The 15,169-nt window shown below is 51.7% G+C and overlaps 13 non-coding genes across 13 annotated transcripts; 9 read left to right on the top strand and 4 right to left on the bottom strand.

The window, feature by feature from the left end:
* Nucleotides 1-158: 158 nt before the first annotated feature.
* Trnai-aau lies at nucleotides 159-232 on the top strand. The gene has a single exon. It is a non-coding gene; the product is annotated as a tRNA-Ile (tRNA).
* A 592-nt stretch (nucleotides 233-824) lies between these two features.
* Trnaa-ugc lies at nucleotides 825-896 on the bottom strand. The gene has a single exon. It is a non-coding gene; the product is annotated as a tRNA-Ala (tRNA).
* A 2,272-nt stretch (nucleotides 897-3,168) lies between these two features.
* On the top strand, nucleotides 3,169-3,241 carry Trnam-cau. The gene has a single exon. It is a non-coding gene; the product is annotated as a tRNA-Met (tRNA).
* A 546-nt stretch (nucleotides 3,242-3,787) lies between these two features.
* Trnai-aau lies at nucleotides 3,788-3,861 on the top strand. The gene has a single exon. It is a non-coding gene; the product is annotated as a tRNA-Ile (tRNA).
* A 592-nt stretch (nucleotides 3,862-4,453) lies between these two features.
* On the bottom strand, nucleotides 4,454-4,525 carry Trnaa-ugc. The gene has a single exon. It is a non-coding gene; the product is annotated as a tRNA-Ala (tRNA).
* Nucleotides 4,526-6,750: 2,225 nt separating this feature from the next.
* On the top strand, nucleotides 6,751-6,823 carry Trnam-cau. Its single transcript has one exon. It is a non-coding gene; the product is annotated as a tRNA-Met (tRNA).
* A 546-nt stretch (nucleotides 6,824-7,369) lies between these two features.
* Nucleotides 7,370-7,443, top strand: Trnai-aau. Its single transcript has one exon. It is a non-coding gene; the product is annotated as a tRNA-Ile (tRNA).
* Nucleotides 7,444-8,035: 592 nt separating this feature from the next.
* On the bottom strand, nucleotides 8,036-8,107 carry Trnaa-ugc. Its single transcript has one exon. It is a non-coding gene; the product is annotated as a tRNA-Ala (tRNA).
* Nucleotides 8,108-10,385: 2,278 nt separating this feature from the next.
* On the top strand, nucleotides 10,386-10,458 carry Trnam-cau. Its single transcript has one exon. It is a non-coding gene; the product is annotated as a tRNA-Met (tRNA).
* Nucleotides 10,459-11,004: 546 nt separating this feature from the next.
* On the top strand, nucleotides 11,005-11,078 carry Trnai-aau. Its single transcript has one exon. It is a non-coding gene; the product is annotated as a tRNA-Ile (tRNA).
* Nucleotides 11,079-11,670: 592 nt separating this feature from the next.
* On the bottom strand, nucleotides 11,671-11,742 carry Trnaa-ugc. The gene has a single exon. It is a non-coding gene; the product is annotated as a tRNA-Ala (tRNA).
* A 2,280-nt stretch (nucleotides 11,743-14,022) lies between these two features.
* On the top strand, nucleotides 14,023-14,095 carry Trnam-cau. The gene has a single exon. It is a non-coding gene; the product is annotated as a tRNA-Met (tRNA).
* A 546-nt stretch (nucleotides 14,096-14,641) lies between these two features.
* On the top strand, nucleotides 14,642-14,715 carry Trnai-aau. Its single transcript has one exon. It is a non-coding gene; the product is annotated as a tRNA-Ile (tRNA).
* The last annotated feature ends 454 nt before the right edge of the window (nucleotides 14,716-15,169 follow it).

A 15,169-nucleotide genomic window follows, 5' to 3' on the forward strand; every position in this document is an offset into this window, starting at 1 on the left:
GCGTGCTGCCGTTTCCCGTCCTGCTCGCAGTACAGCTACTGTTTCGTGACCGCCAGCAGAACATAGACGGGCGAAGCAGACACACGGTGACCCTAGAAGTGGCGTGTGGCTTCATGCGACGTGTTTCCAGCGTAGGGCTGAGCAACCGTCCGCGTCGAGGCCCGTTAGCTCAGTTGGTTAGAGCGTCGTGCTAATAACGCGAAGGTCGTGGGTTCGATCCCCCCACGGGCCAGTAGACTTTTACTACTACGAAAAGGCAGCGCCGATTTCAGCTGGCGAGTGTGATGACCAAAAGATCATCGCCGTGCGTGGACGTTGGCAGAGGATCCGAACCCGACTCGTCGGGAAGCGCTGCAGCATTCGCTCGGCAATGGTCACAATATGTTGAATACGCTGGTTCTCATACGGCAAAGAGAAAATGAAAGAAAATGCCCGATTGCCGACGTGTAACAACTTTGGCCCTTGTCAGTGCTTGGGCGGGTGACCGCATGGGAACACAGGGTACTGTTGGCAATTTTGCTTCCTATTTTTCTTTCTCCTTTGTTTTCGCAGCTGCAGACCGATTCAGTGAGGGAGACGCCACCGTGAAATGAAGGGGCGTGCTGTGTGTCCACCGCCTCGCCTCTCCCTGCCTCTCTCAGTCGTTTCTCGTGCTTGTCGTTTTGATATAGGCCGACTGGAGAGCGTCAGCTCTCGCGTCAGCTGAGCAAAGTCGAGACAAGTCGAGACACACTGTAGGCTGGTCTGCAGCGAGTAAGAGGGAGAAAGAACATTAATTTAACGGCGCGTGGCAAAAGTACTCATACGCAAAGCTGAAAGCCTGCTGCGGTGGCCGGGAATCGAACCCGGATCAACTGCTTGCAAGGCAACTATGCTGACCTTTACACCACCACCGCACAACCGGGCGCCCCCACGCCGCGCTGTGTCGGCTTCCCGCCAGTCGGCAGCGGCCGAAGGTGATCGTAGCCCTAGGCGCATTACGAGGTAGGCTAGGGGAGCACATGCAGATGCATTCGCACGGCGTATCCATGCACATTTCGCACCCTTTGGCAAGAGTCGGCGCCGGCGACGCAAGAGGACGCAGAGGACGGCGTTCTGGCGGCATTTTTAGGCAGTACAGTGCAGGATTCAGCGTCTGCAGCATTTTCTCGACAGAATGCTACGGCGCTTGACGGCAGTCCCACGTTATCTCGAGACATCTGCTCGGGAAGCAGCGAAAGATTGCTACTGGTCTGAGCATCGGTGGTTCAGTGGTCCGCCCACGCTCTGAAGCGGCGCCCGTCTCTCTCGCGGCCACCCCGTATAAGATGTCCTACATACGGGAGTACTTTTTAACGAGGAGCTACGCTCTGTCAACGGCTACCGACAGACACAGGACCGCCCGCGGACTCTACGTTGCCCTGACTGGACAACCTCCGCGTCATAAACTGGTGTTCCGGAACCCTACAGTGGAATGGGTGAACGTGTGGGCAAACATCAACAACCCGGTGTTGCCGTCGGATGTCAGTGCGCTCTGGTTTAAGATCGTCAACAACACCCTAGCGACGAACCAGCGGCTTGCCGACATTCATCTCCTTCCCTCTGCCAACTGTGGTAGATGTGGTGCTGTGGACACACGGGAACATCGTTTTGAGTGTGCATCGGTGTCGACGGTATGGCGGCTGTGTCAACGAATGGTCGCCCACATTAATCGAACGCCTCCTCACCTTGTGACTGTTCGTCGTGTGATAGTGCCTAACTTCAAAGCTTTCCCGCGGACGAAAAATAACGCCACTGTCTGGATCTTAGGGCATACGATTTATGCCCTTATCGATATGGCCGTCACTGATACTGTGATTTACCTGGATTATTTGTGGGCCCAGTATATGACACTGAAGGATTGCGTTCACTTTCGCGAACTGTTTGCGAATTTTTTGAAGGCGGCCTTGGATTACGGCTATGAAATGGAACTGCGGCAAACACCTTGAACTGAGATTTACTGAGCTGACGCGTTCTATTTTTACTTTCTTTTTCCTTCTTTTCTTTGTTTTATTTGCGTTATGGTTGGTGACTTGTGCCACACCCACACTACGGGTCGTTCTGGTTTTATCTCCAAGGGAGGAATGTCCTTTTACTTTTGAGGAATTTTATTTTGTTCACAAGACTTCATGGGTATTTTAGAAGATACAGCCTGTTTGTGTGGAACATTCATAGTTGCAGGAGTGTTTTTTTTCCAATCTCTTAAATTCTGTTTCCGGACTGTCGCGATTTCATTTTATTACTTTCCTGTGATTTCTGTTTCTTTCGTGTGATGCACACATCGACATAAACTGTCATGTTGTGCTGTTGTCCTGCGTTGACACCTGTTTTGTAACAACTCTCTGCTACATCGGAGTGACTGACGTTAGTCAGGAGGGACAATATATTTTTCTTTTAAGCGGAATATGAGTTTAGTTGAACTACGAGCAGAAGAGTTGAACCAGCGGAGGAAAGAAGACCGTCCACGAATTCCGCGATAAAATTTTTCTTAGTTCTCCATTTTTCTGTGGAAGAAGACACCACACTAACTGAGCAGAAGATGATTTTGTTTTAAGTTATACCACTGTTCCACGAAGTTCGACAGTCCAGCAAATATAGCGATGAAGCTCGCCGAAGAAGGCATATTTTGGTGAGAGTAAGGAGGGCTATAAGGGGAGTTGGGAGGCCAAAAAAAAAAAAAAAAAAAAAAAAAAAAAAAAAAAAAAAAAAAAAAAAAAAGTGGTAGAATGCTCGCCTGCCACGCGGGCGGCCCGGGTTCGATTCCCGGCCGATGCATCGTTTTGCTTTTCCCGCGGTGCCGTGTGGCTTGCGCGCTTGAGATGCACGATCCACAAGAATGTATAGCGGGATTCCCTTGAGAAGAACCGAGAACGCAGCACGCGCGGTTCCCCACTCAGACGCTCGCGTCATGTTCTGCGGACTGGCGTCGGCCTGGCCTCACAAGTTGCTGTGTCCAGGTGCCTCCGAGGCAATGAACTTGAACGACGGGGAGTACTGCCCATCGTTGCAAAAGCTGCAGCACCACCACAATCAACTGGGCCGGCAATGCACGTGTAGCAACAGAACACGTTATCCACCAAGTAGTGTATCTCTGCGTCTAACAATGGGTACGCTACTTGCCCAGTTCCCAGGACCGACGGTCCGCCCCGTGCCTCGGTAGCGCAGTAGTCAGCGCGTAAGTCTCATAATTTTAAGGTCGTGAGTTCGATCCTCACCCGGGGCATTTAATTTTCTGTGACTCACGGTGGTGCTGTCGCTACGGCTCGAACTTATTTCTTGTTTGTTATCCACAACGTTTCAACGCTTCAGAGAGAAAATTTATACTTCCTGTTATTGATACTGACAGCTTTCCTTTTCCTCTTCTCCCAGTAGAGCATGAAGCCAAAAGCATTGCTCTGAGACTTTTGAGGTGCGCGCCTTGCCAGCCAGTATGCGCAATGACGTTCGCAAAGAGAGAAGGGTGCGAGAGACCATCCGATCCGTCGAACGGACGCCCAAATCCGGTGAGATCTAGTGGCTAGGATGCCTGGCTATCACCCCGGAGGCCCGGGCTCGATTGCCGGAACCGGAAGGGAATTTTTTCCACACGAATCGTCTCAAGTTTCAGCAGTGCGTGCTGCCGTTTCCCGTCCTGCTCGCAGTACAGCTACTGTTTCGTGACCGCCAGCAGAACATAGACGGGCGAAGCAGACACACGGTGACCCTAGAAGTGGCGTGTGGCTTCATGCGACGTGTTTCCAGCGTAGGGCTGAGCAACCGTCCGCGTCGAGGCCCGTTAGCTCAGTTGGTTAGAGCGTCGTGCTAATAACGCGAAGGTCGTGGGTTCGATCCCCCTACGGGCCAGTAGGCTTTTACTACTACGAAAAGGCAGCGCCGATTTCAGCTGGCGAGTGTGATGACCAAAAGATCATCGCCGTGCGTGGACGTTGGCAGAGGATCCGAACCCGACTCGTCGGGAAGCGCTGCAGCATTCGCTCGGCAATGGTCACAATATGTTGAATACGCTGGTTCTCATACGGCAAAGAGAAAATGAATGAAAATGCCCGATTGCCGACGTGTAACAACTTTGGCCCTTGTCAGTGCTTGGGCGGGTGACCGCATGGGAACACAGGGTACTGTTGGCAATTTTGCTTCCTATTTTTCTTTCTCCTTTGTTTTCGCAGCTGCAGACCGATTCAGTGAGGGAGACGCCACCGTGAAATGAAGGGGCGTGCTGTGTGTCCACCGCCTCGCCTCTCCCTGCCTCTCTCAGTCGTTTCTCGTGCTTGTCGTTTTGATATAGGCCGACTGGAGAGCGTCAGCTCTCGCGTCAGCTGAGCAAAGTCGAGACAAGTCGAGACACACTGTAGGCTGGTCTGCAGCGAGTAAGAGGGAGAAAGAACATTAATTTAACGGCGCGTGGCAAAAGTACTCATACGCAAAGCTGAAAGCCTGCTGCGGTGGCCGGGAATCGAACCCGGATCAACTGCTTGCAAGGCAACTATGCTGACCTTTACACCACCACCGCACAACCGGGCGCCCCCACGCCGCGCTGTGTCGGCTTCCCGCCAGTCGGCAGCGGCCGAAGGTGATCGTAGCCCTAGGCGCATTACGAGGTAGGCTAGGGGAGCACATGCAGATGCATTCGCACGGCGTATCCATGCACATTTCGCACCCTTTGGCAAGAGTCGGCGCCGGCGACGCAAGAGGACGCAGAGGACGGCGTTCTGGCGGCATTTTTAGGCAGTACAGTGCAGGATTCAGCGTCTGCAGCATTTTCTCGACAGAATGCTACGGCGCTTGACGGCAGTCCCACGTTATCTCGAGACATCTGCTCGGGAAGCAGCGAAAGATTGCTACTGGTCTGAGCATCGGTGGTTCAGTGGTCCGCCCACGCTCTGAAGCGGCGCCCGTCTCTCTCGCGGCCACCCCGTATAAGATGTCCTACATACGAGAGTACTTTTTAACGAGGAGCTACGCTCTGTCAACGGCTACCGACAGACACAGGACCGCCCGCGGACTCTACGTTGCCCTGACTGGACAACCTCCGCGTCATAAACTGGTGTTCCGGAACCCTACAGTGGAATGGGTGAACGTGTGGGCAAACATCAACAACCCGGTGTTGCCGTCGGATGTCAGTGCGCTCTGGTTTAAGATCGTCAACAACACCCTAGCGACGAACCAGCGGCTTGCCGACATTCATCTCCTTCCCTCTGCCAACTGTGGTAGATGTGGTGCTGTGGACACACGGGAACATCGTTTTGAGTGTGCATCGGTGTCGACGGTATGGCGGCTGTGTCAACGAATGGTCGCCCACATTAATCGAACGCCTCCTCACCTTGTGACTGTTCGTCGTGTGATAGTGCCTAACTTCAAAGCTTTCCCGCGGACGAAAAATAACGCCACTGTCTGGATCTTAGGGCATACGATTTATGCCCTTATCGATATGGCCGTCACTGATACTGTGATTTACCTGGATTATTTGTGGGCCCAGTATATGACACTGAAGGATTGCGTTCACTTTCGCGAACTGTTTGCGAATTTTTTGAAGGCGGCCTTGGATTACGGCTATGAAATGGAACTGCGGCAAACACCTTGAACTGAGATTTACTGAGCTGACGCGTTCTATTTTTACTTTCTTTTTCCTTCTTTTCTTTGTTTTATTTGCGTTATGGTTGGTGACTTGTGCCACACCCACACTACGGGTCGTTCTGGTTTTATCTCCAAGGGAGGAATGTCCTTTTACTTTTGAGGAATTTTATTTTGTTCACAAGACTTCATGGGTATTTTAGAAGATACAGCCTGTTTGTGTGGAACATTCATAGTTGCAGGAGTGTTTTTTTTCCAATCTCTTAAATTCTGTTTCCGGACTGTCGCGATTTCATTTTATTACTTTCCTGTGATTTCTGTTTCTTTCGTGTGATGCACACATCGACATAAACTGTCATGTTGTGCTGTTGTCCTGCGTTGACACCTGTTTTGTAACAACTCTCTGCTACATCGGAGTGACTGACGTTAGTCAGGAGGGACAATATATTTTTCTTTTAAGCGGAATATGAGTTTAGTTGAACTACGAGCAGAAGAGTTGAACCAGCGGAGGAAAGAAGACCGTCCACGAATTCCGCGATAAAATTTTTCTTAGTTCTCCATTTTTCTGTGGAAGAAGACACCACACTAACTGAGCAGAAGATGATTTTGTTTTAAGTTATACCACTGTTCCACGAAGTTCGACAGTCCAGCAAATATAGCGATGAAGCTCGCCGAAGAAGGCATATTTTGGTGAGAGTAAGGAGGGCTATAAGGGGAGTTGGGAGGCCAAAAGTGGTAGAATGCTCGCCTGCCACGCGGGCGGCCCGGGTTCGATTCCCGGCCGATGCATCGTTTTGCTTTTCCCGCGGTGCCGTGTGGCTTGCGCGCTTGAGATGCACGATCCACAAGAATGTATAGCGGGATTCCCTTGAGAAGAACCGAGAACGCAGCACGCGCGGTTCCCCACTCAGACGCTCGCGTCATGTTCTGCGGACTGGCGTCGGCCTGGCCTCACAAGTTGCTGTGTCCAGGTGCCTCCGAGGCAATGAACTTGAACGACGGGGAGTACTGCCCATCGTTGCAAAAGCTGCAGCACCACCACAATCAACTGGGCCGGCAATGCACGTGTAGCAACAGAACACGTTATCCACCAAGTAGTGTATCTCTGCGTCTAACAATGGGTACGCTACTTGCCCAGTTCCCAGGACCGACGGTCCGCCCCGTGCCTCGGTAGCGCAGTAGTCAGCGCGTAAGTCTCATAATTTTAAGGTCGTGAGTTCGATCCTCACCCGGGGCATTTAATTTTCTGTGACTCACGGTGGTGCTGTCGCTACGGCTCGAACTTATTTCTTGTTTGTTATCCACAACGTTTCAACGCTTCAGAGAGAAAATTTATACTTCCTGTTATTGATACTGACAGCTTTCCTTTTCCTCTTCTCCCAGTAGAGCATGAAGCCAAAAGCATTGCTCTGAGACTTTTGAGGTGCGCGCCTTGCCAGCCAGTATGCGCAATGACGTTCGCAAAGAGAGAAGGGTGCGAGAGACCATCCGATCCGTCGAACGGACGCCCAAATCCGGTGAGATCTAGTGGCTAGGATGCCTGGCTATCACCCCGGAGGCCCGGGCTCGATTGCCGGAACCGGAACGGAATTTTTTCCACACGAATCGTCTCAAGTTTCAGCAGTGCGTGCTGCCGTTTCCCGTCCTGCTCGCAGTACAGCTACTGTTTCGTGACCGCCAGCAGAACATAGACGGGCGAAGCAGACACACGGTGACCCTAGAAGTGGCGTGTGGCTTCATGCGACGTGTTTCCAGCGTAGGGCTGAGCAACCGTCCGCGTCGAGGCCCGTTAGCTCAGTTGGTTAGAGCGTCGTGCTAATAACGCGAAGGTCGTGGGTTCGATCCCCCCACGGGCCAGTAGACTTTTACTACTACGAAAAGGCAGCGCCGATTTCAGCTGGCGAGTGTGATGACCAAAAGATCATCGCCGTGCGTGGACGTTGGCAGAGGATCCGAACCCGACTCGTCGGGAAGCGCTGCAGCATTCGCTCGGCAATGGTCACAATATGTTGAATACGCTGGTTCTCATACGGCAAAGAGAAAATGAAAGAAAATGCCCGATTGCCGACGTGTAACAACTTTGGCCCTTGTCAGTGCTTGGGCGGGTGACCGCATGGGAACACAGGGTACTGTTGGCAATTTTGCTTCCTATTTTTCTTTCTCCTTTGTTTTCGCAGCTGCAGACCGATTCAGTGAGGGAGACGCCACCGTGAAATGAAGGGGCGTGCTGTGTGTCCACCGCCTCGCCTCTCCCTGCCTCTCTCAGTCGTTTCTCGTGCTTGTCGTTTTGATATAGGCCGACTGGAGAGCGTCAGCTCTCGCGTCAGCTGAGCAAAGTCGAGACAAGTCGAGACACACTGTAGGCTGGTCTGCAGCGAGTAAGAGGGAGAAAGAACATTAATTTAACGGCGCGTGGCAAAAGTACTCATACGCAAAGCTGAAAGCCTGCTGCGGTGGCCGGGAATCGAACCCGGATCAACTGCTTGCAAGGCAACTATGCTGACCTTTACACCACCACCGCACAACCGGGCGCCCCCACGCCGCGCTGTGTCGGCTTCCCGCCAGTCGGCAGCGGCCGAAGGTGATCGTAGCCCTAGGCGCATTACGAGGTAGGCTAGGGGAGCACATGCAGATGCATTCGCACGGCGTATCCATGCACATTTCGCACCCTTTGGCAAGAGTCGGCGCCGGCGACGCAAGAGGACGCAGAGGACGGCGTTCTGGCGGCATTTTTAGGCAGTACAGTGCAGGATTCAGCGTCTGCAGCATTTTCTCGACAGAATGCTACGGCGCTTGACGGCAGTCCCACGTTATCTCGAGACATCTGCTCGGGAAGCAGCGAAAGATTGCTACTGGTCTGAGCATCGGTGGTTCAGTGGTCCGCCCACGCTCTGAAGCGGCGCCCGTCTCTCTCGCGGCCACCCCGTATAAGATGTCCTACATACGGGAGTACTTTTTAACGAGGAGCTACGCTCTGTCAACGGCTACCGACAGACACAGGACCGCCCGCGGACTCTACGTTGCCCTGACTGGACAACCTCCGCGTCATAAACTGGTGTTCCGGAACCCTACAGTGGAATGGGTGAACGTGTGGGCAAACATCAACAACCCGGTGTTGCCGTCGGATGTCAGTGCGCTCTGGTTTAAGATCGTCAACAACACCCTAGCGACGAACCAGCGGCTTGCCGACATTCATCTCCTTCCCTCTGCCAACTGTGGTAGATGTGGTGCTGTGGACACACGGGAACATCGTTTTGAGTGTGCATCGGTGTCGACGGTATGGCGGCTGTGTCAACGAATGGTCGCCCACATTAATCGAACGCCTCCTCACCTTGTGACTGTTCGTCGTGTGATAGTGCCTAACTTCAAAGCTTTCCCGCGGACGAAAAATAACGCCACTGTCTGGATCTTAGGGCATACGATTTATGCCCTTATCGATATGGCCGTCACTGATACTGTGATTTACCTGGATTATTTGTGGGCCCAGTATATGACACTGAAGGATTGCGTTCACTTTCGCGAACTGTTTGCGAATTTTTTGAAGGCGGCCTTGGATTACGGCTATGAAATGGAACTGCGGCAAACACCTTGAACTGAGATTTACTGAGCTGACGCGTTCTATTTTTACTTTCTTTTTCCTTCTTTTCTTTGTTTTATTTGCGTTATGGTTGGTGACTTGTGCCACACCCACACTACGGGTCGTTCTGGTTTTATCTCCAAGGGAGGAATGTCCTTTTACTTTTGAGGAATTTTATTTTGTTCACAAGACTTCATGGGTATTTTAGAAGATACAGCCTGTTTGTGTGGAACATTCATAGTTGCAGGAGTGTTTTTTTTCCAATCTCTTAAATTCTGTTTCCGGACTGTCGCGATTTCATTTTATTACTTTCCTGTGATTTCTGTTTCTTTCGTGTGATGCACACATCGACATAAACTGTCATGTTGTGCTGTTGTCCTGCGTTGACACCTGTTTTGTAACAACTCTCTGCTACATCGGAGTGACTGACGTTAGTCAGGAGGGACAATATATTTTTCTTTTAAGCGGAATATGAGTTTAGTTGAACTACGAGCAGAAGAGTTGAACCAGCGGAGGAAAGAAGACCGTCCACGAATTCCGCGATAAAATTTTTCTTAGTTCTCCATTTTTCTGTGGAAGAAGACACCACACTAACTGAGCAGAAGATGATTTTGTTTTAAGTTATACCACTGTTCCACGAAGTTCGACAGTCCAGCAAATATAGCGATGAAGCTCGCCGAAGAAGGCATATTTTGGTGAGAGTAAGGAGGGCTATAAGGGGAGTTGGGAGGCCAAAAAAAAAAAAAAAAAAAAAAAAAAAAAAAAAAAAAAAAAAAAAAAAAAAAAAAAAGTGGTAGAATGCTCGCCTGCCACGCGGGCGGCCCGGGTTCGATTCCCGGCCGATGCATCGTTTTGCTTTTCCCGCGGTGCCGTGTGGCTTGCGCGCTTGAGATGCACGATCCACAAGAATGTATAGCGGGATTCCCTTGAGAAGAACCGAGAACGCAGCACGCGCGGTTCCCCACTCAGACGCTCGCGTCATGTTCTGCGGACTGGCGTCGGCCTGGCCTCACAAGTTGCTGTGTCCAGGTGCCTCCGAGGCAATGAACTTGAACGACGGGGAGTACTGCCCATCGTTGCAAAAGCTGCAGCACCACCACAATCAACTGGGCCGGCAATGCACGTGTAGCAACAGAACACGTTATCCACCAAGTAGTGTATCTCTGCGTCTAACAATGGGTACGCTACTTGCCCAGTTCCCAGGACCGACGGTCCGCCCCGTGCCTCGGTAGCGCAGTAGTCAGCGCGTAAGTCTCATAATTTTAAGGTCGTGAGTTCGATCCTCACCCGGGGCATTTAATTTTCTGTGACTCACGGTGGTGCTGTCGCTACGGCTCGAACTTATTTCTTGTTTGTTATCCACAACGTTTCAACGCTTCAGAGAGAAAATTTATACTTCCTGTTATTGATACTGACAGCTTTCCTTTTCCTCTTCTCCCAGTAGAGCATGAAGCCAAAAGCATTGCTCTGAGACTTTTGAGGTGCGCGCCTTGCCAGCCAGTATGCGCAATGACGTTCGCAAAGAGAGAAGGGTGCGAGAGACCATCCGATCCGTCGAACGGACGCCCAAATCCGGTGAGATCTAGTGGCTAGGATGCCTGGCTATCACCCCGGAGGCCCGGGCTCGATTGCCGGAACCGGAACGGAATTTTTTCCACACGAATCGTCTCAAGTTTCAGCAGTGCGTGCTGCCGTTTCCCGTCCTGCTCGCAGTACAGCTACTGTTTCGTGACCGCCAGCAGAACATAGACGGGCGAAGCAGACACACGGTGACCCTAGAAGTGGCGTGTGGCTTCATGCGACGTGTTTCCAGCGTAGGGCTGAGCAACCGTCCGCGTCGAGGCCCGTTAGCTCAGTTGGTTAGAGCGTCGTGCTAATAACGCGAAGGTCGTGGGTTCGATCCCCCTACGGGCCAGTAGGCTTTTACTACTACGAAAAGGCAGCGCCGATTTCAGCTGGCGAGTGTGATGACCAAAAGATCATCGCCGTGCGTGGACGTTGGCAGAGGATCCGAACCCGACTCGTCGGGAAGCGCTGCAGCATTCGCTCGGCAATGGTCACAATATGTTGAATACGCTGGTTCTCATACGGCAAAGAGAAAATGAATGAAAATGCCCGATTGCCGACGTGTAACAACTTTGGCCCTTGTCAGTGCTTGGGCGGGTGACCGCATGGGAACACAGGGTACTGTTGGCAATTTTGCTTCCTATTTTTCTTTCTCCTTTGTTTTCGCAGCTGCAGACCGATTCAGTGAGGGAGACGCCACCGTGAAATGAAGGGGCGTGCTGTGTGTCCACCGCCTCGCCTCTCCCTGCCTCTCTCAGTCGTTTCTCGTGCTTGTCGTTTTGATATAGGCCGACTGGAGAGCGTCAGCTCTCGCGTCAGCTGAGCAAAGTCGAGACAAGTCGAGACACACTGTAGGCTGGTCTGCAGCGAGTAAGAGGGAGAAAGAACATTAATTTAACGGCGCGTGGCAAAAGTACTCATACGCAAAGCTGAAAGCCTGCTGCGGTGGCCGGGAATCGAACCCGGATCAACTGCTTGCAAGGCAACTATGCTGACCTTTACACCACCACCGCACAACCGGGCGCCCCCACGCCGCGCTGTGTCGGCTTCCCGCCAGTCGGCAGCGGCCGAAGGTGATCGTAGCCCTAGGCGCATTACGAGGTAGGCTAGGGGAGCACATGCAGATGCATTCGCACGGCGTATCCATGCACATTTCGCACCCTTTGGCAAGAGTCGGCGCCGGCGACGCAAGAGGACGCAGAGGACGGCGTTCTGGCGGCATTTTTAGGCAGTACAGTGCAGGATTCAGCGTCTGCAGCATTTTCTCGACAGAATGCTACGGCGCTTGACGGCAGTCCCACGTTATCTCGAGACATCTGCTCGGGAAGCAGCGAAAGATTGCTACTGGTCTGAGCATCGGTGGTTCAGTGGTCCGCCCACGCTCTGAAGCGGCGCCCGTCTCTCTCGCGGCCACCCCGTATAAGATGTCCTACATACGGGAGTACTTTTTAACGAGGAGCTACGCTCTGTCAACGGCTACCGACAGACACAGGACCGCCCGCGGACTCTACGTTGCCCTGACTGGACAACCTCCGCGTCATAAACTGGTGTTCCGGAACCCTACAGTGGAATGGGTGAACGTGTGGGCAAACATCAACAACCCGGTGTTGCCGTCGGATGTCAGTGCGCTCTGGTTTAAGATCGTCAACAACACCCTAGCGACGAACCAGCGGCTTGCCGACATTCATCTCCTTCCCTCTGCCAACTGTGGTAGATGTGGTGCTGTGGACACACGGGAACATCGTTTTGAGTGTGCATCGGTGTCGACGGTATGGCGGCTGTGTCAACGAATGGTCGCCCACATTAATCGAACGCCTCCTCACCTTGTGACTGTTCGTCGTGTGATAGTGCCTAACTTCAAAGCTTTCCCGCGGACGAAAAATAACGCCACTGTCTGGATCTTAGGGCATACGATTTATGCCCTTATCGATATGGCCGTCACTGATACTGTGATTTACCTGGATTATTTGTGGGCCCAGTATATGACACTGAAGGATTGCGTTCACTTTCGCGAACTGTTTGCGAATTTTTTGAAGGCGGCCTTGGATTACGGCTATGAAATGGAACTGCGGCAAACACCTTGAACTGAGATTTACTGAGCTGACGCGTTCTATTTTTACTTTCTTTTTCCTTCTTTTCTTTGTTTTATTTGCGTTATGGTTGGTGACTTGTGCCACACCCACACTACGGGTCGTTCTGGTTTTATCTCCAAGGGAGGAATGTCCTTTTACTTTTGAGGAATTTTATTTTGTTCACAAGACTTCATGGGTATTTTAGAAGATACAGCCTGTTTGTGTGGAACATTCATAGTTGCAGGAGTGTTTTTTTTCCAATCTCTTAAATTCTGTTTCCGGACTGTCGCGATTTCATTTTATTACTTTCCTGTGATTTCTGTTTCTTTCGTGTGATGCACACATCGACATAAACTGTCATGTTGTGCTGTTGTCCTGCGTTGCCACCTGTTTTGTAACAACTCTCTGCTACATCGGAGTGACTGACGTTAGTCAGGAGGGACAATATATTTTTCTTTTAAGCGGAATATGAGTTTAGTTGAACTACGAGCAGAAGAGTTGAACCAGCGGAGGAAAGAAGACCGTCCACGAATTCCGCGATAAAATTTTTCTTAGTTCTCCATTTTTCTGTGGAAGAAGACACCACACTAACTGAGCAGAAGATGATTTTGTTTTAAGTTATACCACTGTTCCACGAAGTTCGACAGTCCAGCAAATATAGCGATGAAGCTCGCCGAAGAAGGCATATTTTGGTGAGAGTAAGGAGGGCTATAAGGGGAGTTGGGAGGCCAAAAAAAAAAAAAAAAAAAAAAAAAAAAAAAAAAAAAAAAAAAAAAAAAAAAAAAAAAAGTGGTAGAATGCTCGCCTGCCACGCGGGCGGCCCGGGTTCGATTCCCGGCCGATGCATCGTTTTGCTTTTCCCGCGGTGCCGTGTGGCTTGCGCGCTTGAGATGCACGATCCACAAGAATGTATAGCGGGATTCCCTTGAGAAGAACCGAGAACGCAGCACGCGCGGTTCCCCACTCAGACGCTCGCGTCATGTTCTGCGGACTGGCGTCGGCCTGGCCTCACAAGTTGCTGTGTCCAGGTGCCTCCGAGGCAATGAACTTGAACGACGGGGAGTACTGCCCATCGTTGCAAAAGCTGCAGCACCACCACAATCAACTGGGCCGGCAATGCACGTGTAGCAACAGAACACGTTATCCACCAAGTAGTGTATCTCTGCGTCTAACAATGGGTACGCTACTTGCCCAGTTCCCAGGACCGACGGTCCGCCCCGTGCCTCGGTAGCGCAGTAGTCAGCGCGTAAGTCTCATAATTTTAAGGTCGTGAGTTCGATCCTCACCCGGGGCATTTAATTTTCTGTGACTCACGGTGGTGCTGTCGCTACGGCTCGAACTTATTTCTTGTTTGTTATCCACAACGTTTCAACGCTTCAGAGAGAAAATTTATACTTCCTGTTATTGATACTGACAGCTTTCCTTTTCCTCTTCTCCCAGTAGAGCATGAAGCCAAAAGCATTGCTCTGAGACTTTTGAGGTGCGCGCCTTGCCAGCCAGTATGCGCAATGACGTTCGCAAAGAGAGAAGGGTGCGAGAGACCATCCGATCCGTCGAACGGACGCCCAAATCCGGTGAGATCTAGTGGCTAGGATGCCTGGCTATCACCCCGGAGGCCCGGGCTCGATTGCCGGAACCGGAACGGAATTTTTTCCACACGAATCGTCTCAAGTTTCAGCAGTGCGTGCTGCCGTTTCCCGTCCTGCTCGCAGTACAGCTACTGTTTCGTGACCGCCAGCAGAACATAGACGGGCGAAGCAGACACACGGTGACCCTAGAAGTGGCGTGTGGCTTCATGCGACGTGTTTCCAGCGTAGGGCTGAGCAACCGTCCGCGTCGAGGCCCGTTAGCTCAGTTGGTTAGAGCGTCGTGCTAATAACGCGAAGGTCGTGGGTTCGATCCCCCTACGGGCCAGTAGGCTTTTACTACTACGAAAAGGCAGCGCCGATTTCAGCTGGCGAGTGTGATGACCAAAAGATCATCGCCGTGCGTGGACGTTGGCAGAGGATCCGAACCCGACTCGTCGGGAAGCGCTGCAGCATTCGCTCGGCAATGGTCACAATATGTTGAATACGCTGGTTCTCATACGGCAAAGAGAAAATGAATGAAAATGCCCGATTGCCGACGTGTAACAACTTTGGCCCTTGTCAGTGCTTGGGCGGGTGACCGCATGGGAACACAGGGTACTGTTGGCAATTTTGCTTCCTATTTTTCTTTCTCCTTTGTTTTCGCAGCTGCAGACCGATTCAGTGAGGGAGACGCCACCGTGAAATGAAGGGGCGTGCTGTGTGTCCACCGCCTCGCCTCTCCCTGCCTCTCTCAGTCGTTTCTCGTGCTTGTCGTTTTGATATAGGCCGACTGGAGAGCG

The sequence above is a fragment of the Schistocerca piceifrons genome, unplaced genomic scaffold (genome assembly GCF_021461385.2).
Source record: "Schistocerca piceifrons isolate TAMUIC-IGC-003096 unplaced genomic scaffold, iqSchPice1.1 HiC_scaffold_681, whole genome shotgun sequence".
NCBI lineage: Eukaryota > Metazoa > Arthropoda > Insecta > Orthoptera > Acrididae > Schistocerca > Schistocerca piceifrons.